This window comes from Halichoerus grypus, chromosome 9 (assembly GCF_964656455.1).
Source record: "Halichoerus grypus chromosome 9, mHalGry1.hap1.1, whole genome shotgun sequence".
Taxonomy (NCBI): domain Eukaryota; kingdom Metazoa; phylum Chordata; class Mammalia; order Carnivora; family Phocidae; genus Halichoerus; species Halichoerus grypus.
This window is the reverse complement of record NC_135720.1, coordinates 51,800,235-51,824,309: the sequence shown is the minus strand read 5'-3', so window position 1 is coordinate 51,824,309 and position 24,075 is coordinate 51,800,235. Positions and strand designations below refer to the sequence as shown.

At 37.3% G+C, this 24,075-nt stretch overlaps 1 protein-coding gene and 1 long non-coding RNA gene across 5 annotated transcripts in view; both read left to right on the top strand.

Annotated features, from left to right (window-relative positions):
• The window catches only part of FOXO3 (forkhead box O3), a 123,531-nt gene that overhangs the window by 33,470 nt on the left and 65,986 nt on the right, over window positions 1–24,075 (top strand). The window lies entirely within an intron of this gene.
• LOC144379056 (uncharacterized) lies at window positions 8,072–14,022 on the top strand. The gene is made up of 2 exons (XR_013441166.1): window positions 8,072–10,133; window positions 10,495–14,022. It is a non-coding gene; the product is annotated as an uncharacterized LOC144379056 (long non-coding RNA).

Sequence of the window (24,075 nt, the reverse complement as noted above, 5' to 3'; positions counted from 1 at the left end):
TTGTTTGTGTTGTGGTTTTTTAACTTTGACTTTTCTTAAAACTGCAAAAGCAAAGAGAGGAGAGAGAGCACAAAGCTATATGCTGATATTCTTCCCTCTTTCTTGTTGTCTCTGTCCCCAAACAGTTGTTGGCAAATTAATTTCAAAAGGGGGGAGAGGAGAACTTGAGATATTTAGATTGATTTAAGCTGTGTGTTTTTTGTTTTTTTTTTACAAAATGAAAACAGGTGACATTTAGAGCTTTAGAGCTTTAGAGAAGAAAAAAAAGAGAGTCCCTTTTCTCATTTTCCTTCTCAGGAGAGTTGTAGGATATCAAAAGCATGTTTCATACTCCTTAGGTTTAGATGCCAAATAAAGAAAACAAAGCTGTTAAGTAATTGGAGATTTGGTTTCTTATTAATAGGATAAAGGTGTGAGATTGCACTATCCATGTTCCCCAAAATTTTCTGTGAGATAAGAGGCATCCAGTACTTCCTTCCCTCCTGCCTCACCTCAGTCCCATTTCCCTCTTTGCTCTTGCCTCCCTCTCTGGCCCCCTTCTTCTTTTGGCTCTGGCCGTATTGTTTTTGTATTTCTGCTTTCTAAACTCCCAAGAATATAGATGGCAAATATGAATTCTGCCTCCGTGGTGGTGGCCCCGGCTTCTGTGCCACCTTGAGTCCATGGGCCTCTGGGTCTGGCATGGTGTGGCATGTCACAGTGACTAAGCCATTGTAAGAGTTCAGGACAGCCCGGCCTCTCATCCCCAAATCTGGCTTTGTTGAATCTGGCAGAGGTCCAGCTCTTTCCAAACTGACTCCGGCCAGCTCTATGCAGTGAAATAAGAATGGGCTTCACCTGAGCAGTTTTGTGGGTGGCTCTCTCTTCCTTTGTGTGTTTATAGAAGCCACTTCAGAATGAACGTGAGTGTTCTGTATGTGTCAGGGAAAGTATGTGATTTTTGGTGGAGACGTTCGTGATCCAAGGTATTTTCACAGTGGTTCCCGTAACAGCACTAGCAAGAACCAAGAGTTGAGTTTATCCTCCTGGTATTTTAATGTTGTACTCAAGGAGAGATGGCGAGGGGTGGGGGAGAGCAGGGCCTGTCTTCCACACTTCCCACTCACCCCTCCCCCAGACAGCTGGGCTTTGCAAACCCTTGTCAGGCTACAGGTTGTTGAGGCCAAAAGCCTCCTGCTTTTTTTTTGTTGAGTTTATGAGAGGTGTGAACATATAGTATTTCTAGGTAGTGATGTGGAATGCAAATAGAGTTTTCAGGAATACTGGAAATACTTCTGGAGAAGGAGGTAGGGTGAAAATGCTTTTTTTTTTTTTTTTAAGATTTTATTTTTAAGTAATCTCCGCAACATGGGGCTCAAACTTACAGCCCTGAGATCAAGAGTCACATGCTCTACTGACTGAGCCAGCCAGGCGCCCTGAAAATACTTTTCATTATAACTCACCTCTCCAACTCTTCAACTTAAGTTGAATTTAACTAGCAATATAGAAAAACTTTGGTATGAGCTTCATATTTTTGCTAGAAATTGATTTTGCATTAATGAGCCAAATATAGGATGTTTTTTTATATGCTAGTTAAAGAAATATAATGGTGGCAGCCCTGTTCCCCATCATTCTGTCACACCCTGCCTAGACTCTGCTTCCTTCCTCTTGTCCTTTTTATATAAACTTATCCTAATTTTTTCTTCCTGAAATGTTCCCTTACTTTGAAGAATGCCCCCCAAATTTATAATCTGTCAGTATGTATTATTTTACCATAAAGGTCAAATGCATGATTTTTTTTTTATATTTCTCCTCTCCATTCCATTATGCCTTTAGCATTAAAAACATTTTTATAAAACCATGTTTGCTATATGCGATTTTGAGAAATAATTGACCCCTTTGAAACAGTTGTACTGCGTATCCCCAGAAAGATGTGGTTACATAAGACATTTTGCATCTGATTTGCATATGATTTCAGGGGCTTAGGACCCTCTAAATCCCATCCATGGACTCCTGGTTAATTCCCTAATTTAAAAAAAAATTGTTCAAATAAAAGTAGTAATGTAGACTCAGAGATATAGGGGGGAAAGTCCAGATTACTTGAAAAGTTATAGGTTGATGAAGGATGAACATCTCAAATATATTTTGTAAGCAGGGAAGGAAAATGTTTGAGAAGGGGTGGGAAAGTTTAGGCAGGAAATGGAATCAAAGATAGGAGTACTGAGAAAGGACGTTTAGGGGAAAGAAGTCAATGTACACCTGTTCATAGGCAAAATTAAAGGAAGTTTGGGAGAATCTAGAACCCTTAGACCATTTCCACATTTTTATTAAAAGAGAGATCTGTGGTTCAGTGAGTTCAGAAAATACTTAATATGCTGTTGCCCTTTAGGGGCTTTGGGACACATATCTGCAGGTTGAAGTTCCTGAGAAGTCCTGCAGTAAAAAAAAAAACCTGTTTTACATAGTTTAACTCAGCATATCCCAAACAGCTTTAGGTCCAAAGGATTTTTTTTTTCCCCCCTCAGAAAACAGTTATCAGCAGAACACACTTTGGGAAGTGAAATGCTTGGACTAGATAAATTAGTCCTTTCTAACTTTTTAGAGTCTGAGGTGTGGATGATAGCCTGAACCACAATGAGCAGAGAGAATCCCAAAGGACTGGAGAGAAAATTTCACTCTGGAGATGGCAGCAGCTAAGTGACAACATAACTAGGCCATGCAGTTGTGCCTTCACTTGTCCCAAAGGGGGACGTGCTGGAATGTGGGTGATGCTGTCGGGCTATGTTGAGAGACACACAGCTCAGAGCTTGTGTAAGTTCACGGTGGCTACATGAGAAAGAGAGGCAGACCTGAGACTGTTTGTGGAGCTGTTAGAAACAATGTCACCCTAGAGATTTACTCTTTTAACTTCTTTGTCCCGATTAAGTCCAGAAGCCCACCAGAATGAGAATAGTTAATGGGTTTAGGCATAAAAAAATTGGTTGTGATTCTGAATGTGGAAGGCATTTTTCTTTTTAGCTGTGAGGATGCTTATTTAAGAAAAATTGCTTTCTTATTAAACAAAATGATTGTGCTGTCTTTAATTGGATCAGGACATCTCTGAGCTGCCTTGTGGTGTTCATACCCATTCTGGATAATGACGATGTGAAATTAGGGTCTCCTTGGGCTAAATTTAAGCTAGCAGTGCAGAGCAAAGAGCCCAGCATTCTCTTGGTAGGTACTCCATGTTTTAATATGTTTCAAGGAATTTTTTACACAGATACTCTGCAGTATTAATAGGCTTTGGTGGCTCATACTGTAGACCTTTATGTGGCTGAGTCCAGCCGCAGCATGTGCAGTAGCCAGAGAGCTATTTCAGGAACAAACCTCATGTTTCCTCTAATTTTTAATAAGCACTTAGGTCTGCCTGACTCTTGAGATGTATCACAGAGTCCATCATATGCCACCTACTAGAGTACTAATGAGGTCCTAAAATTAGAATTTATGCTTTGGTTTTTTAAAATTAGTGATTCTTCTTCCTTTGCTGAAACTACTTAAAGTCAGCCATATTTGTTAAATAACCTCTTCTAACCCATAAATCCTAAGCTGGAATTTTTGAACCTTCTCATAAAGAAAGCAAGAAAAAAACTTAAAAATAAAAACGTAATTCCTCTCATGGAGTTTTGAGGTTCCCCATTATTTGGTGGGGCATGTATTTTCCTTTAAGGATTCAGTTCACATGCACTTCATAATGTACCATTTTGTAGGTTTTTTCTACTTTAATACTTGCCTTCTTGCTCCTGACCCTACCCCTTCTTCTGTCTCCCCCAATTTAGGGAAGGGAAAGACCCCTGTGCCTCTCTCAGTCTGAAGTAGTCTTTTTGCCCCAAAATTATGTTCTTCAGTATTTTTTTTTTTTTTAAGATTTCGTTGAGAGCAAGAGAGCACAAGCGGGGGGGGGGGGGGTGGCAGGCAGAGGGAGAAGCAGGCTCCCCGATGAGCGGGAAGCCCCATGTGGGACTCGATCCCAGGACCCTGGGATCCTGACCTGAGCCAAAGGCAGACGCTGAACCAACTGAGCCACCCAGGCACTTCTTCAGTAGTTTCTTAATCTTCACTTGAGTCACCTCAGTTCCAGAGGAGGAATGGATTGACTGGCTGAATTCTGCTGACTTGTTGCTACCCAGCTCTGCTGATATGGACATTTGTAGGGTGGGGATGACAGGGGATTACCAAGCAGTTGCTGAGTGATAAACTGAGCTGAAGCAACCGCAAGCAGGGTACTCAAAAAAGAGTCACTGGGACGCACTGACCCATTGCTCTGTACCAGCTGTCTGTGCTGAAGCCTGCTGGGAAATGGGAAAAAATCGAGAGCTTTCTCTTGAACGTTAAGTACAACATGAGTCAGAAGCATAATTCCAAAAGGTTTTGGGGCTGTCCAGATTTGGTGGTGGGGGCAGGGAGGGAGAAGTGTTACACATTCTGTGGTGATTGACTTACTGGAAATTAACCATCATGGAAACAGAAATTTAGGGAAAGAATTCTAAACATGTCCTGGGAAGGCTCCCATTCATGGAATTGGTTTGGTAGATAAATGGCTTCCAGGAATGCCAACCAGAATTCTGTATCAAGATGTGGATGGTTGAATAGACTCTTTTCCAGTTACTGCAACCTGCTGGTAGGGTAGTTGGGGACTTCAAACCTAGGGCAGGGGCCCTCTCTCTTCACATATGACCCTCCACCTCCTTCACTTTTAGCTTCTCCTGATAACCAGGAAGGAATTTCTCAAGTTCTCATCTGTGCACGTTCTTTCTCTCTCCCTTTTCTTTTTTAGATGCAATTAATAAAAAGATTACTAACAGGGACTATAGAAGAAACTTGAGGTGCAAACTGAGTTCATTAGAAACTTGGATGAATGCCGTCTGCTCATTCCTAGATCAGGATAACTACGAGAACAAGTTGTTTTTATTTCCTGTTCTCCATCTTCCTTTCCCCCTGTTATTATTCCAGGTAATAAGTAAATGACACTTCTGAACTGAAACAGATTCAGGAATGTTCTTTAAAAACATAACCTTTCTTACTGGAGTTTTCTTTTAAGACAGGACAATTTTATATAAAAGAGAAATATATAATCCTCCTGGGTATACTAACTTTGTTGCTTATTCTAGGACCAAAAATATATTAATTTCTGTACTTCTGTGTGCTCTCAGCTATGCTTAGAATTGTGTACGTGTGTGTGTGTGTGCGCATATCAGAACCATAGTTTTTGGATTTATGCTTTGAACAGTTATCTCTTATTTGAATGGTGTTCAATAGTCAATTTAATCATCGAGCACCATAGTTTAAGATTATAGGCTTCTCATAATGATCTTTCACCCAGGATGTGTCTTCCTCTGCTTCTGGTCTTTTCCCTCATCCTCAGCCACAAAAGGCTTTCCCAGGTTTGAAAGTTTTACAGTTCAGTGGATTTGCTTTTCTAAAACTCTTCTCTCACTTTCCTTAAAAAAAAAAAAAGTACTCAGTCCGTGAAAATCTGACTCACAAACTTAGAAATGCTTTAAAAATAAGTATCTGAGAAGCAAGCCCACTCTACACCCGTCATGTACAGTTGTTTCTGTTAAGGGCTATCCCATTTCTTCAGACAGATTCCAGCCTCTTTTCATTCCATTTACTCCTGACTGTTGATGTGGATTGTCCCATTTCACTTTTCCTTTCAGAATAGAATACAGATATTACAGATATTCCATATAATAGCATGTAGCCATATTCCAGCAAGAAAATATTGGGTGGCTAGTTCTTTCTTTAAAGATCCATCAGAATCTGTATCAGCCTTCTGTTTGGTCAAGATTAATTTGCTGAGGGCTCCTGGGTGGCTCAGTCGGTTAAGCGACTGCCTTCAGCTCAGGTCATGATCCCAGGGTCCTGGGATCGAGCCCCGCATCAGGCTCCCCGCTTGGCGGGAAGCCTGCTTCTCCCTCTCCCACTCCCCCTGCTTGTGTTCCTCCTCTCACTGTCTCTCTCTCTGTCAAATAAATAAATAAAAATCTTAAAAAAAAAAAAAGATTGATTTGCTGGCCAGCACAACTTGCCCTTAGATATTCCTGTCTTTCAAGACTTCTGAGGGGTAAGCCATTCACTTACTTTATTTTTTATTGAGATATAATTGACATATAATATTGTATTAGTTTTAGGTGTACAGCATAATGACTTGGTATATTTGTAGATTGCAAAATAATTACTGTGATAAGTTTAGCTAATATCCATCACCACACATAGTTACATTTTTTTTCCCGTTTAAGCCAGTCACTGAGTACTGACAAAACCTAGTTGTGTTATCTGGGAAGACTAGCTTAACACAAGTTGGTGTTCCATAGATATAAGCCTTTAAAAGTTTATTTCCTTTTATTATTAAAGTATCTGTATTTGTTGAAAAAATTTGGAAAACTACAGATTGCAAAAATGAGGAAAATAAAAATCACCTGTAGTTCTGCAGTTTATTGTTAACATTTCTTTGTGCTTATATCTTGGTTGTTTGGTTGACTGGGGTTATGTATTTAGTGACTTTAACATCTGGTTTCTCCCTTAGCCTCAGGAACTTGGTAGTTTGATATCTTGGCTAATTTTCATAAAGGAGGAAGGATTATAGATACTTTTCCATGTCTTTAGGTAATTGTTAATTTCATTTTTAAAACTTAAATGTCTTATTTTGAGATAATTGTAAGTTTACGTACAGTTGTAAGAAAAAATAGAGAGGTCCTATGTACCATTACCCAGCTTCCCCCAGTGATAGTATCTTGCAAAACTGTGGAACACTCACAGTCAAGATATAGAACATTTCCAAGGATTCTTCCTGTTGCCCTTTTGTAGCCGTAGCCACCTCCTTTCCCTCATCTCCATCCTGGCGCCTGGCAACCACTAATATGTTCTCCATTTTTATGATGTCATATCAAGAATGTTATATAAGTGCAGTCATATAGTACGTGACCTTTGGGATTGGCCTTTTCCATTTAGCCTAATTCTCTGGAGACTTATCCAAGTTCCTACATGTATCAGTAGGTTCTGATTATTGTTGCCTAGTATTCTACTGTATGGATATATCACATTTTATTCATCTGTTTATCAGTTGATGGATATTTGGGTTTTTCCAGCTTTTGGCTCTATTGAATAAAACTTTTCAACATTTGTATACATGTTTTTGTGTGAACATAAGTTTTTCTCTGGGATAAATGCCCAATTACTTCATTTTAATGATGGCATAATATTTCATTTGTGTGACATTGTTTTTCATTGTATAAAATAAATATGTCATTTATTTAGCTGGTTATTTCTAGATTGATTAAGGCTCTTTTCCCTTCAGTTTTTCTTTCTTTCTTAAGACTTATTTATTTTAGTGCACATGAGCACAAGTGGGGGGAGGGGCAGAGGGAGAGAATCTTCAAGCAGACTCCCCACTGAGTGCAGAGCCCAAAGTGGCTCCATCTCACCACCAATGACATCATGACCTTAGCTGAAGTCAAGAGTGGACGCTCAACTCACTGAACCACCCAGGCGCCCCATCCCTCTAGTTTTTCTGCTGTTACAAATACACTGATGAGAATCTTAAGGTAAGCCTTAATGCACATCTGCTTTTATTTCTAAAATAGTGGAATGGATGCCTCAGATGATGCAGATTTTTTAAAGCTTTGCTTTTTTTTCTGTAGTATCTCTTTTTCTTTTACAAAAACCTGTTAAAATCCTACCAGCAATGTATGAAAGTGCCCATTTACCCATTTCTCATACCTTGCCAATACAGAGCATTATTACTTTATAAAATCTTTGTAAATCTCTACCATAACCCCCCCTCTAGCCACATGTACTTACAGCTTGACTATTAGTTTTCCATTCCCACTTAGCCTAAGAAAATCTTTCAGAGTAGTAGAGGTACCACTATGATCCTGTTTTTATATGAAGTTTGGGACTCTGCTGAAGTGGTGTTTTTAGAGCCTCAGAGGATTTGGTATAAGATGGGTACAGAGGGGTGCTTGGCTAGCTCAGTTGGTGGAGCATGCCGCTCTTGTTCTCAGGGTTTTAAGTTTGAGCCCCACATTGGGTGCTGAAATTACTAAAAAAATAAAATCTTCAGGAAAAAAATGGGTACAATGAATTATAAGAAATCACTCTGAGTCTTCCTGTTTTTGTGTGTTGCCTCTTGTACCACCTGTTCATCCAGAAGAATTAGTTAAGGGTGTGCTGCCAACACTTAACAGCCTTAAAGACAGACAAACCTTTGAGATGTGAATCACTGTTTTAAAAAACTTATTAATATAAACAATATAGGTGTGAGAGAGAAAGTTTGTGTCTTGTTCAGTATAGCAGCCCATTTGTACCTCTTAGAGATGGGAGTTAAGTATAGTCCTTTAATGGAACTGTTAAGAGTAGGTAGAGTGGTAAATGCTTTTCTTCTCCCTTCTTACACTAAAGTGTTTTAGTGTTTTTCTCAGTGTGGCTAGGCAGTGATTTTGAAGGAATATATTTACCCAAACCTGAAAAATGTATTGGTCTTCTGAGATAAATGAAATCTTTGGTTTGAAAATTAGTTTCTGGTAGGATATGGCAAACTGACATTCCTTTCAATGTATGATATTTTTTCCCTTTGTGCTTTGAGATCTGTAATTTGTTTTCTTTATATGTGGGTACCATATTTAAGATGAATCAGGCTGATTTCAGTTGTTTTATTGTTAGAATGGCAGATCACTCTTCTAGAAGATTGGATGATTTCAGAAGAGATTGTGCTCACTAACTTGTTTGGTGCTCAGTAAGCATCCTGTGACAAAGACCCGATTCTTAACAAATAGATGAATTAAGGAGGCTGGCAGAATCTGGTATTTTTCTTTTTTTTTTAAAGTTATAAGAATTCTTATTCACCCATTTAAATACCTTCTGCAAGTTTGTAGCTGAAGACTAATGATGAATATAATGAAATGTGGATTAAGTAAAGCATCATCCATGAAAACTATTCACTTTCTCAGGTATGATAAAGAAAACCTTCTCTCTTCATTTTGCCCAATTTATCATGATTCTTACAGCACCAATGATCTTAACATTAAGTATCTAGAACATTCACACTTATTTTGGCCTAGGAAGGAGAGTATATTATTGAACATCAAGCTGGTCATTCTTATATCCAGGTGTTGCATATTTCTAAAATGTTACTTTTGGTTTAAAGAGCATGCAGGAAGGGAATTCTGCTTAATGGGGGAGAGATCACTGGGGGAGTTTTGGATGGAGCATTTTCTTTGAGCTCAGCCTGAACAGATTTTCCCAACTGTCTATCACAGTTTTCCTTCAGGGCTGTGGAAGGGCCCTGGAATCTGTCAGCTTTATTGAAGCTCAGAGTTTAGTTTTATTTTTGAAATAAAAATTTCTCTACATGGTATATTTAGACAATTATTTTTATTTAAAAAGAAGTATTTTTATAATGATTATGGAAATATCTGCAGGTCTGAAAACTCCTAGAAGAATCTTTGACTATGAATTTGACCAAGAATGGTGACTTAAGCAACATGAAAGAACATGATGTTGAGAATGATCAAATGCAAACAGCATCAAACCCTCAGACTTCTTTGACAAAAATGGTGATGTTCGAGTCTGATCTGAGTGATTGTCAGGAGAGACAGGTCAGCAGCATGCAGAATTAGTTTATTGAGGAGGTCAGAAGATGCTAAAGAGAAAAACATTTTAAGCAAACAAGTTTTATTACATAGATTTTTTTTTTTTTTTTTAATGAGATAGAGCATGAGAGGGTCAGAGGGAGAAGCAGACTCCCTGCCGAGCAGGGAGCCCAATGCGGGACTCGATCCCGGGACTCCAGGATCATGACCTGAGCCGAAGGCAGTCGCCCAACCAACTGAGCCACCCAGGCGCCCCTATTACATCGATATTTCATGAAAGATTTGCTCATGAAAATCTAGAATGATAGTGGATGTAATAAGTAATAAAGAGAACTGAAAGACAGCATTATATTTCTTGGTGGATAAATGAAATAAAAAACACTGGGTTCCTTTGCCGTCTTCAGGGAAGCTTAAGCTTTTGTGGATCATTATACCTTTGTGTGACTGTGTGGAAGAACTTCCCAACATATTTTGTGTTCTTTCTGGATTTGGATAACACTCAACAGAGACCTGCTTTTGCCTAAAGTGAGTGAATAGTCCTATTCTAAAACTGTATTGAAGTGTGGAGGCTTCATATGATTTATTAGTACATAATACTATGTTTGACGTTGACCTATTTGTGAACAAGGAATATTCAGTTCACATTCATTGTTCATTATTGTGTTTAAACCACAAATAAATGTTACAGTTGTAGGGTCTGTGCTAGAACTGAACAGCCTATGAATTCAGCCAAAGAAAACAGCTAGCCTGGATATTTCAGGACCCCTTAAGTTTTTGAGGGTTGGTTGGTTTGTTGTTGTTGTTTTATTGTTGTTGCCTTTTTTGCTTTTAAGTGTATTTGATTTGGGCTCTTTTTTTAGTAACTGAAGAATTGTCTTAAATCCAGTTTATCCCTGTGGAGATGCCCTCATGGCCATATCAGAATGTAATGAATGAAAAAAAAAAAAAGAATGTAATGAATGGGTAGTGATTTTGAGACTTCTCCCATTTTCTTGTGCCTCGCTCTCCTGTGGATCATGACAGCCCGATAAGAAGACAGAAAAGGGTATATGTTTAAAGCCAAATGCTTCTGTTTTGCAGATTCTCTTCACACTGTTCCATGTGGGCATGGCCTCTTGGCTTTACTAATTTCATTTTTAAGCGTAGGATGTTCCTTAGGCCAAAATAAGCTTTTTAATTGAGATAAGTGAAGTTCATAGTCATATTCTCCATTATGGGGGTCCTTCTGTTTACTACTGCTTTTTTGTGTACACAATATGTATCAGAAACATACTTCTAATCCATAATCTAAAAGTTACTCATTTCTCAGAAAAGTAAACAGAAGCTTAGACCAACAAGAAGCTTGCCCTTGTAAAAAAAGGGGGGGGATTTTAGATCAAATTATCTTAATTTCACAGATGGTTTGGGAATTATTGGAATTACCCTAGAAAGAGAAGATTTGTTTGTTTTTGTTTTAGCACAGGGAATATTGGGATGGTTCCTGTTTTGATAACCTGCTTAGATAAAATGAAGGACCAGGCTGGGATGGGTGAGGGCAGGGTGGTGAACATGGAAATGTAGCATGAGATTGAAGTTAAGACAGCAAAGTAGAAGAAAATTCGATTAAGGGGAGAAGTCACAAGATGCATTTATTTTGTAAAATACGGTGCTTTCACATCACTCAAAAAAAAAAAAAAAAAGACCAGAAAACAAACAAAAACAATCTTGTAATGTGAACATGTAATGTGAGCAATAATTAATTGCTTTGCAAATTGTCATTGATAAAAGTTTTAGATTTTTTTTAAATGTAAGAATTACAAGTAAAATAAGACAGTTTGTGCCACCAAACAACTTTGGTCTGAAACAGAACAATTATGCATTTAAAAGAGGTGGGACAGGGTCAGAAAATAATTAATTTGAAGACCGGAGTTCTGTGTAGTTTGACAGGAGGCTGATCAGAGCGTCTTCCTTGGTTGTCAATAATGTTCTCAGTTAATGACTAATTGCTGGTCCTGCCCAGAAATCCAGAAACTCTGGAGATGAGGAATTCTTTTTGAAACTAATTCCACAGTACATCACCCCTTTTGTTCACCACCACAGACTGCACCCTGGCTCCTCTTCCCAAGGGCGGTTCATTGGCACGTCTGTCTGGAAGGGCGGTGTTTTCTGCATAGTAATCAGGCCTCTGCAATTGTGACATTCCTCCCCCTCGCCCTAAACTCTTCGGGTTCTTGACACACAGTGGCAATGCCACTGGTGGAACAAAAATCAAAAAGAGAAAAGGAAAAAAAAAAATCTTCTAGAATTTGATCTGTCTGCATAGTTCTCCCATGCTGTGGTTAAGGAAACTCCATTAAAAACTTTCTTGTCTTCTTCCCAGGAAGCAGCCTTGTGAATAGGCAGGTTCAGAAAGCCAGGGAACCGACAAACTTTTTCTGTTGCATTTACCAGCCTGTCCTACTTTCACCAAGGATTTAGTGATCAGTGTGTGCATTTTAAATGGTTAAAATTTGTATTTTGACCAACTTTAGTGTGTGCTAATTTGCATAACTTTTTTTTTTCAAAGATTTTACTTATTTATTTATTAGAGCACTAGTAGGGGAAGGGCAGAGAGAAAGAGGGACAAGCAGACTCCCTGCCGAGCGGGAAGCCCGATGCAGGGGTTCAATCCCAGGACCCTGGGAGCATGACCTGAGTTGAAGGCAGACACTTAACTGACTGAGACACCCAGGCGCCCCTGCATAACTGTTTTAAAAATTGGCTCTTTGGCCACCGTTGTATGCAGTTCTCATTTTTGTTGCCTGCGTGACAAGAGCGGGGAGGGATAAGAGTCCCATAAAGAGGGGTACCTGCTGGGTGGCACAGTTGGGTAAGCATCTGACTCGGTCTTGGCTCAGGTCATGATCTCAGGGTCCTGGGATCGAGCCCTGAGTTGGGCTCTGTGTCCAGTGGGGAGTCTGTTTTAGGATTCTCTCTCTCAGTCTGCCCTTCTCCCCTGCTCTCTCTCTCTCAAATAAATAAATCTTAAAAAAAAAAGAAAAAGTCCCATAAAGATAGCTCAGCCGGAGTATGTTGAAGGAGGCAGCGCCAGTTTGACCAGCAGGTGTCCATGTTTTTTGTTTTGTTATGTTTAAAAAACAAACAGATCCCTGGGATATTAGAATATTTAGGAGCAAGGTGTTGTCATTGGTTCTTAGACTCACAGAATTTATAACTAGACTTTTAAATTACTAATTTGTGTATTTTGTCTTGCATACCCCAAAGGGCATACTTAGGAGATGAAAGATGGTTTTTTAAAATCACAAATTGAAATACTATAGAAGAATAATGTTTCCTACATTCTCTTCAGAAACTTGCTTCACTAAATTTGTGTTTTTTGATTCTGATAAGGTTACATGTCTTGAAAATGGATGTATTTGTTTCTAACCCTGTTGATCTTTCTTTATTCAGATGCTTAGCTGATTATGGATAAATTCTGCTCAGTCTCCAAAGCCCAAAGGAGTCCTCATATTCTTATTTTTCTGAAAATCCTGATGCTTAATAAGACATAAGCATCCTTGTGGGGGTTCACAGATTACATTTCTTGGATGCCTTGCCACAAATGCTAAGGAAGAAATTTATTCATTTGTTCAGTAAATGTTTATTGATGCCTACTATGTGCCAGGCACTGAAATGTGTATTCCATAACAGTGGATTGATTACCCTGGGAGAACTAATCTTGATCAGTATCAGTTTCTTAGTTTAGCATAGCAGCATTCTGAGCATTGATAGCAAGTCTGACCTTCATTCCTGTCCCGTCTGCTGCTGTTTTCCAAGGACCTTGGGATTATAGAATGCCAGAGTTGAAAGATATGTAGGTAGACAGTCTAGTCCAGTTCCCTCATTTGATTCATTAGGAGTAATGTACTTCATATGTATACTCCCAGTTGGTCTCAAGATCACCTCGAGTTTCTCTGATTTAAATGTGTCATTTTTAGAATGCTTGAGTTGGGTGAAATCTCTGGTTCATCCCCTTGAAAAAGATGTCTAAATTGACAATCCTACTTGTTGAGAATTGGCTATCACAGATGTATTTTCTGGTATTACAAATAGTCCTCCCAAAGAGGCTTATTCTAACAGGGAAGACCACGGAGTAGATTAGAGACACAGTCCAAACAAAGTAGAAGGATGATCAAAGAACTTTTCAGAACTTGTTGGATTAAAAATAAAAATAAAAAACAAAAACAAAAACAAGCCCCAATCCTTTTCTGATGCTGCTGTAATTTCTCTGTCAAAAACAGAAATACTCTGACAGAAATCAGGAAACCAAATATCCTACCTGCTAGCCAACTCAATGGGTTCTGAACAGAGTGTACCATTTAGGATCCCTTTTAGCTGTCTTTAAGTTTATTTGAAAACAACTCCAGTGTGCTCATAAGTGAAAAACAATTTAAAAGCCCTTCTTTTTGGCCTTGGTACTTTTATACATTTAGCATTTCTAATAGTTCTTCAAAGTTTGAAGAGAAATATGCTGTTATCACAGAGAAAAAAAAAATCTTTTTTTTCTTTACCCCACCCTCCCATAGTCAGAAAACTGGCCCTAACTTTCCTGGACAGATTTGTTTCACTCTGAAGAGAGCTGCTTAGGCAGTTAATGCTCAACTGTGTAGAGCGTGTTTCCTTTTGTTAACACAGAGGTAGCCAGAGTGCTTCTACCAGCTGCAGAGGTTTGTTAGCCTGACCTCAAGACTTTTGCCTTAATCCAAATGGACAGTTACCAGAGGACATGATGCAGAAGAGGTTATTGGAGGTTAGTTCTTAAGTGTCTTAAGATCAGCCTACTGTAATTTACATTCAGTAAAGCAGTGGTTTATAACTGGTAAGCTGAGTAAATGGATTATCTCTAAGCCTTACTATTTTTAGCCTTTCCCCAAAAATGAATGGTGAATTGTCACGTCTCTCCCAAAAGCTTTTGTTTCAGTGAGTGATTAGAGACAAGATGGAGCCCCAGCATTACTCCTAGAAGAAAGCAGTGGGAAGGAATGGTTGTGCTGACTCGGGGTAACGTCCAGCATTCACAGAGAGGCACTGGGAGTTACATACCCAGGTGCCTGTGGGCCTAGGTTCTAGTCCAGGTTTAGCCACTTAGTAGCTGAGTGACCTTGGGCATTGTTGTAAACTCTGGGTCTTGACCTCTTTAGTTTTAAAATTAGCCAAAATGCTATCTGTCCTGTCTTTCAAGGCGGTGGTGACAATACAGTATTGAGATTAAAGATGGTATATTAAGAACGGGGGAGAGGACAGAAGGCTAAATAATAGGCAAGTGAATTTGTTTCTCACTGTATCTCTATATAATGCTATGGATCACCTTTTTTTTAAAAAAAGATTTTATTTTATGTATTTGAGAGCACGTGCATGCATGAGTCGGGGGAGGAACAGAGGGAGAGGGACAAGCAGACTCTGCACTGAGCGCAGAGTCTGACGTGGGGCTCAATTTGACGACCCTGAGGTCATGACCTGAGCTGAGATCAAGAGTCAGATGCCTAACTGACCGAGCCACCAAGCTGTTCCCCTATGGATCACCTTTAAGGGTGAATGTATTTGTGTTTCTGGGTCAGCCACGTAGGACAACAAAGTGATCTCTTAAATTGGAAAGCAGTGTTGTTCTTACCTGTTTCTTCATGTCACACTCCTTTAGTGGTATGCATCATCACCGGTCCTTCTGTTGTTGCTTAGAACCGGACAGCACACATACGTACATGCTGGCAATGTGCCTACAAGATTTAACTTGACCACAGGGCTGCTTGTTCCCTAGGCAAGAGTCCTTTCATTAAACTCAGGAGACGTGCATATTGGATTAAAAAATACACACACACACACACACACACACACAGAGTTTTGAAAAAAGGTGGAGAAGACCTGTTATAATCCTTAATTTATATGAGTTCCTTACAGTTTTAGTCATTTGCACATGAGCTATTTATTTAGGTTCGTTGAGAGATTTTCTGTTCTTTGTTTTCTGTGTTTTGTTTTTATCCATGCATAGGCTTTATAATTTATTATTTTAAGTGGACGAAGATTGGATGTTTTTATAATTTAACATTTCTTCATTGGAGAGCACTTGTTATTTTTTCCTTTATTTTAATATTCTATAATATTATAGTTACTGTTTTTTATAATTTTAAAATAAAAGGACTGCATCTAAGAGTCCCGTAAATTGCTAAGATTCTAACTGTGGACTCCTGACCAGGAACTCACAGTAAACTAGCTGTAGGGAGATTTGGCCACAAGAAACTGAATAGAATTGAGCAGAGGATTCAGTGTTCTTAAGTGTGTACAAATGAGTAGGAGACTGGACCTCTCAGCCCAGTAGGCTGAGCCTCTTCACCTTTGTGCTCTGAGTCAAAGAGGAGGAAAGTATAAAGGACTGAGGTGTGTGTGTCTGTGTCTGTTTGGTTTTTGTAAGAGAGAGAGACAACACATTTCCATTCTGTGGCCTTTACAAGTAGATATGAGTGATAGGGGTAGGGGTTGGCAAAATTCGGAGCCTGTAAGTGCAGTTTAAACAGTTCAGAGGACAACCCCCACATTTTTCTTGTGCTTATTTTTCTTAGGATTTTTGTTCCTGCTCCTCCCTCCGTCCCCCACCTCTGATTTGTGACCCAGGGAGGATGAAGACTTTTTTCCTACAGTCCCGCTGTTTGAAGCATTTGGATAATTTTACAATGAAATGAAATTGTCTCAAAAAAAACCAAAAACAAAACACCACAAAAACTATGGTGATTTATTTCAAAATTCACCTGTGGGGAAAAAGTAATTAAATTTATTGAATGGTATAATTTGAATACAATAAAGTTTGCTGTTTTATGTGCAAAATTTGAGTTTTGATAAAGATATACAGTGGTGTAACACCATAATCACGTAAAACATTTCAGACATTTTCATCACCACAAATAGTGCCCTCATACTTCTTTTCAGTCATTCCCCTCCCCCTGCTCCTGGCCCCTGGCCACATCTGAGCTGCTTTGGCCTTTTCTAGAATTTTATATAAACGGAGTCATACTGTATGTAGCTTTTCATGTTAGTTCCTTTCACTTAGCACAGTGCATACAAGATTCATTCCTGTCTTTTATTGGTAGTTCGTTCCTTTTAATTGCTATGAAGTATTCCATTTTGTGAATATCCCATTATATAAATATAGCACAGTATTTTATCCATTTACCAGTAGATGGACTTTTGGGTTCCTGTTTTTTTTTTTTTTTTTTTTTTTTTTAACTATTAAGAATAAAGTTGCTAGGAATATTCACATTCAAGTCTTTTTGGGATATATTTTTTCATTTCTTTGGGATAAATCCCTAGGAATAGGATTGCGGGGTCATATGTACAGTGTATGTTAATTCTATAAGAAACTGCCAAACTGCCAGACCACCAAATCAGAGTGTAGGAGAGTTCTAGTTGCCCCCATCCTCTCCAGTATTTGAATGATATGTTAGTCATTTTACTTTTATCCACTGTAGAATATACTGACTATGTAGTGGTAGATATCTTGTACTTCTTTTTGCATTTGTTTAATTAGTAATATTAAGCATCTTTTTATGTGCTTATTTCTGATTTGTATATCTTTGGTCAAGTGTTGAAATCTTCTGCCTTTTTAAAAAATAGGAATATTTGTGTTCATACTATTCGGTTATAAGAGTTCTTTATATATTTTTAATACAAATCTTTTTTCAGAAATAAATTTTGCAAATATTTTTTTCCCATCTTATTGCTTATTTTCTTAACAGCATCTTTTGAAGAGCAAGCTTTTTTAATTTTGGTCAAGTCCCGTTTATGCATTTTCTGTCCTAAGAAATTTTTGTCTAATTCAAGTTCATGACAATTTATTTTTTCCCAATTTTTTTCTATAACAAGCTGCATAGCTCTTAATTTTAAGTATGATCCATTTGGGGTTAATTTTAGTATATTATTCATTTATCCATTGAACTGTCTTGATACCTTAGTATATTTCTGGACTATGTATTCTATTGATCTGCATCTTTTCTTTTACCAATACTGTGCTGTTATTATTCTGAATTTATAGTAAATCTGGAAATCAGATAATACAAGTCTTCCAACTTAGTTATTTTTTAAGATCATTAGATTCAGTCTTCTTTAATTTCTCTAGCAGTGTTATACATATATATTTCAGAGCACAGGTCTTGCACATCTTTTGTAAAAATGATTCCTTTTGTAAATGGTATTTTAAAATTACAGCTTCCAGTTGTTCATTTGATATATAGAAATACAACTGGTTTTTGTATATTGACCTTACCTCTTGCAGCTTTGCTAAACTCACCAATTAGTTCTAATACCTTTTTGTAGCTACCTTAAAATTTTCTACTTTGATGATCATATCTGTGAATAGAGAGGTTTTCCTCTTCCTTTCCTACATACATGCATACACACATACTCTTTTCCTTATATATAATATTATAATTTTACTGTATAATGTTATGTATATTATATACCGTGTGTGTGTGTGTGTGTGTGTGTGTGTGTGTGTGTGTGTGTGTGTGAGATCCTTTTATTCTTTTTCTTGCCTTATTTCACTGGCCAAGATGTCCAACACATCTTGAATAGAAGTGGTGAGAGCAGAGATCCTTGCTGTGTCCCCAGTCTTAAGGGAAAACTTATTCAGTCTTTTACTGTAGTATGATGTATGATGTTAGGTGTGAGTTTTTCATATGTGCCCTTTATCAGATTGAAGAAGTTTCTTTTATTCCTAGTTTGTTGAGTGTTTTTTTCTTTTTTAAAAATCATGAACAGTTACTGAATTTTATCACATGCTTTTTCCACATTTATCAAGATTGTATGGTTTTGTTTTGTTTTTAGTCTTTTAATATGAAGAAACATTGCTTTTCAGTGTTAAACCAATCTTGCATTGCTGGAGTATATCCCACTTGGTCATGATATGTTACCTTTTGTGTTGCTAGATTCAAGTTGCTAAAATTTTGTTAAGGATTTTTGTGTTTGTCTTCATGAGGGATATTGATCTATAAATTTCTGTTTTTAAAGATTTTATTTATTTATTGGTCAGAGAGAGAGAGCACAAGCAGGGGGAGCGGCAGGCAGAGCAGGCAGAGGGAGAAGCAGACTCCCCGTTGAGCAAGAAGCCCAATGCAGGACTCGATTCCAGGACCCTGGGCCGAAGGCAGCTGTTTAACCCACTGAGCCACTCAGGCGTCCCAGTCTATAAATTTCTTATAATATTTTGTTTGGTTTTGGTGTTAGGGTAATGATAGTCTCAAAATGAGTTGGAAATTGTTCTCTCTTCTGCTTTTTGGTAGAATTTGTATTATCTCTCAAATGTTTACTTAAATGAAAACTCAACAGTTAATCCTTAAGAGCCTGGAATTTTCTTTTTGAGGTTTTAATTACTAATTCAATTTATTTAATAGATGAAGTGTTGTTATTGGCTTTTAAATTTTTTCTTGAGTGACTTCGGATAGTTTGTGTCTTTCTAGAAATTTGTCCATTTCATCTAAGTTGTCACATTTTTTAACATAATGGTGTTTATATTATTCCCTTATTTTCCTTTTAATACATGTATGACCTGTAGTGATTTTGCTTTCATTCTCAATATTGATAATTTGTCTTCTCTCTTTTTCCTTATTAGTCTGGCTAGAGCCATATGCTATTATTGATCTTTTCAAAGAATCAACATTTGGTATCATTGATTTTTCTGTGTTATTTTTATGTTTTTAGTTTTGTTAATTTCTGCTCTTTAATATTTCTTTCTCCTTGTTGCAGATTTAATTTGCTTTTTTTTCTGGTAACTTAAGATGGAATCTGAGGTCATTAATTTGAGACTTTTCTTCTTTCCTAATACAGATATTAAAAAGATAAATTTCCTGCAAAAAACTTCTTCAACTATATCCAACAATGTTTGTTTTACATTCAGTTCAAAATACTTGCCAGTTTACCTTGTGATTTCTTCTTTGACCTATAGTTTATTTAGAAATGAATTATTTAATTTCCAAGTATTTGGAGGATTTTCCAGATATCTTCCTATTATTATTATTATTTAAGTAAGCTCTACACCCATTGAGGGGCTTGAACTCATGATCCCCAAGATCAGGAGTCTCAGGTTCTACAGACTAAGCCAGCGAGGTGCCCCCTATTACTATTTTCTAAATTAATCCTTTTGTGGTCAGAGAATCTATTTTGTATGAATTCAGTGTTTTTAAAATTTATTGAGACTTGTTTTATGGTCTAGAATATGGTCTGTCTTGGTGAATGTCTTAACGTGTATTTGAAAAGAATATTTATATGCTGTTTTGGGTGATCTATAAATGCCAGTTAGATCAAGGTGGTCAACTTTATTTGGTGAGTACTTGTTTTATTAATTACTGTGAAATGCATTTTGAAATTCAAGCTGTAATTGCGGATTTTTCTACTTTTCAGTTCTGTTTTTGCTTCATGTATTTTGAAATTCTGTTATTGGCAGATAAACATTTAAGGTTGTTCTATATCCTCTTGATATATTGGTTCCTTTCCTACTATGGAATGTCCCTCTTTATCCTGGCAATATTCTTTGTTAAAATCTATATAATAAAACTAACATATGCTACTACGGCTCTAGCTACTTTTGATTAGTAAGCTACTCTAGCTTTCTTTTATTAGTATTTGTATGGTACCTCTTTTACCTTCCTTGTACTTGTAACCTGTATCTTTAGATTTAACTTATCTTTGTCTTGTATGTATGTAGACAGCTTATAGTTGGGTTTGTTTTTACTGTTGTTGCTGTTGTTTGATCCAATCTCACGCTTTTCTGCCTCTTATTAGGAGGCTTTTTATAAAGACGGTTTCATAATGTAATTATGAATTGTTTAAGTTCAAATCTATCTTATTATTAGTTTTCTATTTGTCCTATATGTTGTGTTCTTTCTCCTCTTTTTCTGCTTTCTTTTGTTTCTGTTGTTTCAATGAATCCCATTTACCTCCACTCTTAGCTTAGTAGCCACACTCTTTAATTTTATAAGTTGTTCTAGTGTTTGTATATCTTTAACCAATTATAGTCAGTCTTCAGATAAGACTTTACATAGAATATAAGGTCCTTGAAGCAGTATGCTGCAATTTCTCCCTTACTATTCTTAGTTCTATTTTACTTCTACATATTATAAACACATTATAAACAATATATTACTGGGTTGCTTTAAATAGTCATTATCTTTTAAAAAGATTAAAAATGAGGAAAAAGTCTCTATATTTACCCATACATTGATAATTTCTGGCTTTTCATTCCTTTGTTTAAATTCAGATGTCCATCTGGTATCATTTTCTTTCTGCTTGATGAACTTTTTTTAATAAAGGTTTTTATTTATTAGAGCACAAGCGGGGAGGAGGGGGAGAGGGAGAAGCCGACTCCCCACTGAGCAGGGAGCCCGACATGGGACTTGATCCCAGGACCCCGGGATCATGACCTGGGCCGAAGGCAGAAGTTTAACCGACTGAGCCACCCAGGCGCCCTTGATGAACTTTCTTTTAACATTTCTTACAGTGCAGCTCTGCTGGCAGTGAATTCTCTCAGCTTTTGTTCGTCTGAAAGTCTTTAAAATCTTCATTTTTGGAAGACATTTTTACTAGGTATAGAATTCTAGGATGCTGCTGCTTTTCTCTTCCCTTAGTTCCCTTATTAAAGGTGTTCCTCCATTTTCTTCTGTCTTAATAGTTTATGAAAAGTACTTCGCTCTCATTCTCTTTTTTTAAAAAGTTTTTATTTAATTTCCAGTTAGTTAACATACAGTGTAATATTAGTTTCAGGTGTACAATACAGTGATTCAGCACCTCCATGCATCACCCTGTGCTCATCACAAGTGCACTCCTTAATCCCCGTCACCTGTTTCACCCATCCCTCCACCCTCTTTCTTCAGTTTGTAAAAACTATCAGTTTGTTCTCTATAGTTGAGTCTGTTTCTTGGTTTGCCTTTCTCTCTTTTTTTTTCCTCTTTGCTCATTTGTTTTGTCTCTTAAATTCCACATATGAATGGAATCATATGGTATTTGTCTGACTGACTGACTTCACTTAGCACAATACTCTCTAGCTCCATCCATGTCATTGCAAATGGCAAGATTTCATTCTTTTTTTTTTTTTTTATGGCTGACACACACACTCTCACACACCCCGTATCTTCTTTATCCACCCATCAATCTATGGACACTTGGGCTATTTCCATAATTTGTAGATAATATTATTGTAGATAATGCTGCTATAAACAAGGGTGCATATGTATCCCTTTAAATTAGTATTTTTGTATTCTTTATCTTTATTCCTATCAATGTGTCTTTTTCTCTGGCTGCTTTTATTATTTTTTTCTTTATCACTAGTTTTGATATGTGCCTTTGTGTAGTTTTCTTTATAATTTATTTGGAGTTTAAGTTTTCTTGGATCTGTGAGAGTATAGTTTTTTGCAGAAATGTTTTAAATTTAGCCATTGTTTTTCAATTATTTTTCCTGTCCTCTTCCTCTCTCTCCTTCTTGACCGTAATTACACATATGTTAGACAACTTAATGTTGTCCTACAGTTCACTGATACTCTTAATTTGTTTTTCAGTCTCTTTCTCTCTGTTTCATTTTGCATAGTTTTATTGTGTCTTAAAGTTTACTGATCTTCTGCAATGTCTGATCTTCTTTTAATCCTATCCAGTATATTTTTTTTATTTCAGATATTATATTTTTCTTCACTGAAAGTGCCACTGGATTTGTTCTTTATCTGTCTTCTCTGCTTCCTTTTTCTACCTGGAATACATTTAGAATAACTTTTTAACAGCTTTATTGAGACATAATTCATGTTGGTATATAATTTATCCATTTAAAGTATATAAATCAGTGCTTTTAGTATATTAACAGAGTTGTGCAATCATCATCATCACAATCTAATTTTAGAACATTTTCATCACCCCATAAAGAAACTCTTTACCCATTAGCTCCCCTCACTCCTCTCCAGCTCACATAGCCACTAACCTACTTTCTGTCTCTGTAGATCTGATTAATCAGCACATTTCATATAAATGGAATCATATAATATGTGGTCTTTTGTGACTGTTTCTTTTCACTTAGCATAATGGCTTTAAGGCTTATCCATGTTGTAGCATGTGTCAGTACTTCATTCCTTTTTATCCCATTTGTATGGATTTATCACAGTTCATTCATTCATCAGTTGATGAACATTTGGATTGTTTCGGTTTTGGGGCTATAATGAATAATACTGTTGTGAATATTTATGTACAACATTTATGTATTTTCATTTCTCTCGGGTATATGCATAGGAGTGGGATTGCTGGGTCATATGGTAATTCTGTGTTTAACCTTTTGAGGAACTATCTAATTGTTTTCCAGAGAAGCTATACCAGTATAATAACTTGTTTAATGCCCTTGTCTACTAATTCCATAATCTCTTATTATTTCTGGGTCTGTTTCTTTTGATTTTTCTCCTAATTATGGGTCATAATTTCTTCTTCCTTTGCATGCCTGGTGATTTTTACTTGGATACTGTTTTTGGATGCTAGGTTTTGTTGTATTCCCTTAGATAGTACTGGGCTTTGTTCTGGCATGCAGTTAAGTTACTGGAAACAAGTTGTATTATTTTTGGAGCTAGCTGTTAGGCTTTATTAGGGTACGTCCAGAGTAGCCGTTGGTTTAGGGATGATTTAGCTCCAATACTACAACAATACTCTTCTGAGGATTTTATCTGATGGTGTGTGTATTATGAATTATTTCTGCGTTTACTGGTGGAAACATGAACTATTCCTAGCTCTTTGTGAGTTCTGGGATTTAGACCAACTGATTTTGGTGCTTTTCTCCCCAACTTTAGGTGGTCTTCTCATACAGATCAGAACTCAAGCTGAGATTCTAAGGGACTTTTGCACCGCCCCCTCTTTCCAGGTGTGCGGCCTTGCCAGTTCTAGCCAGGTTGGCCTCCCTGAATACTGATCTCTGCCCCCTCAGCTCCATATGACCGCCATGCTCTAAGTTTTCCCTTCTCTGTTCTATGGCTTGGAAACTGCCTCCTGGTAATAATCAGGCAATCATAGGTCATGCTCATTTGTTTCATTCTCCTCAGGAATTAAGTCCTACATTGCCTGTTGTCCAGTGCCTGAAAATAATTGCTCCATATATTGTCTGGTTTTCTAGCTGTTATTCCATCATGGCTGAAATCCATGATAAATGTGATGTCAGTGCCAAAGTCTACTATTGTATTAACCATTTAAAGTAGAGCCTGTTACAGGGAGAAAAGAAGGAATTAGTCTTAACTATGGGGCCAAGGCAGCAGACATTCTGCCTATATACTACAGAAATGGTACCTTTACTTTCTGACTTAGGGCAATAATGATTTAAAGAAGAGATACCTGAATTTTCAATACACTAGTCACTGTTTGAAAGATTGTCCCTTTTAGTCAGCCAAGTAATATTTATTAAATATCCACAGAGTACTTGGTGCTGTGCTTGGCATTATTTCTTATTCCTACT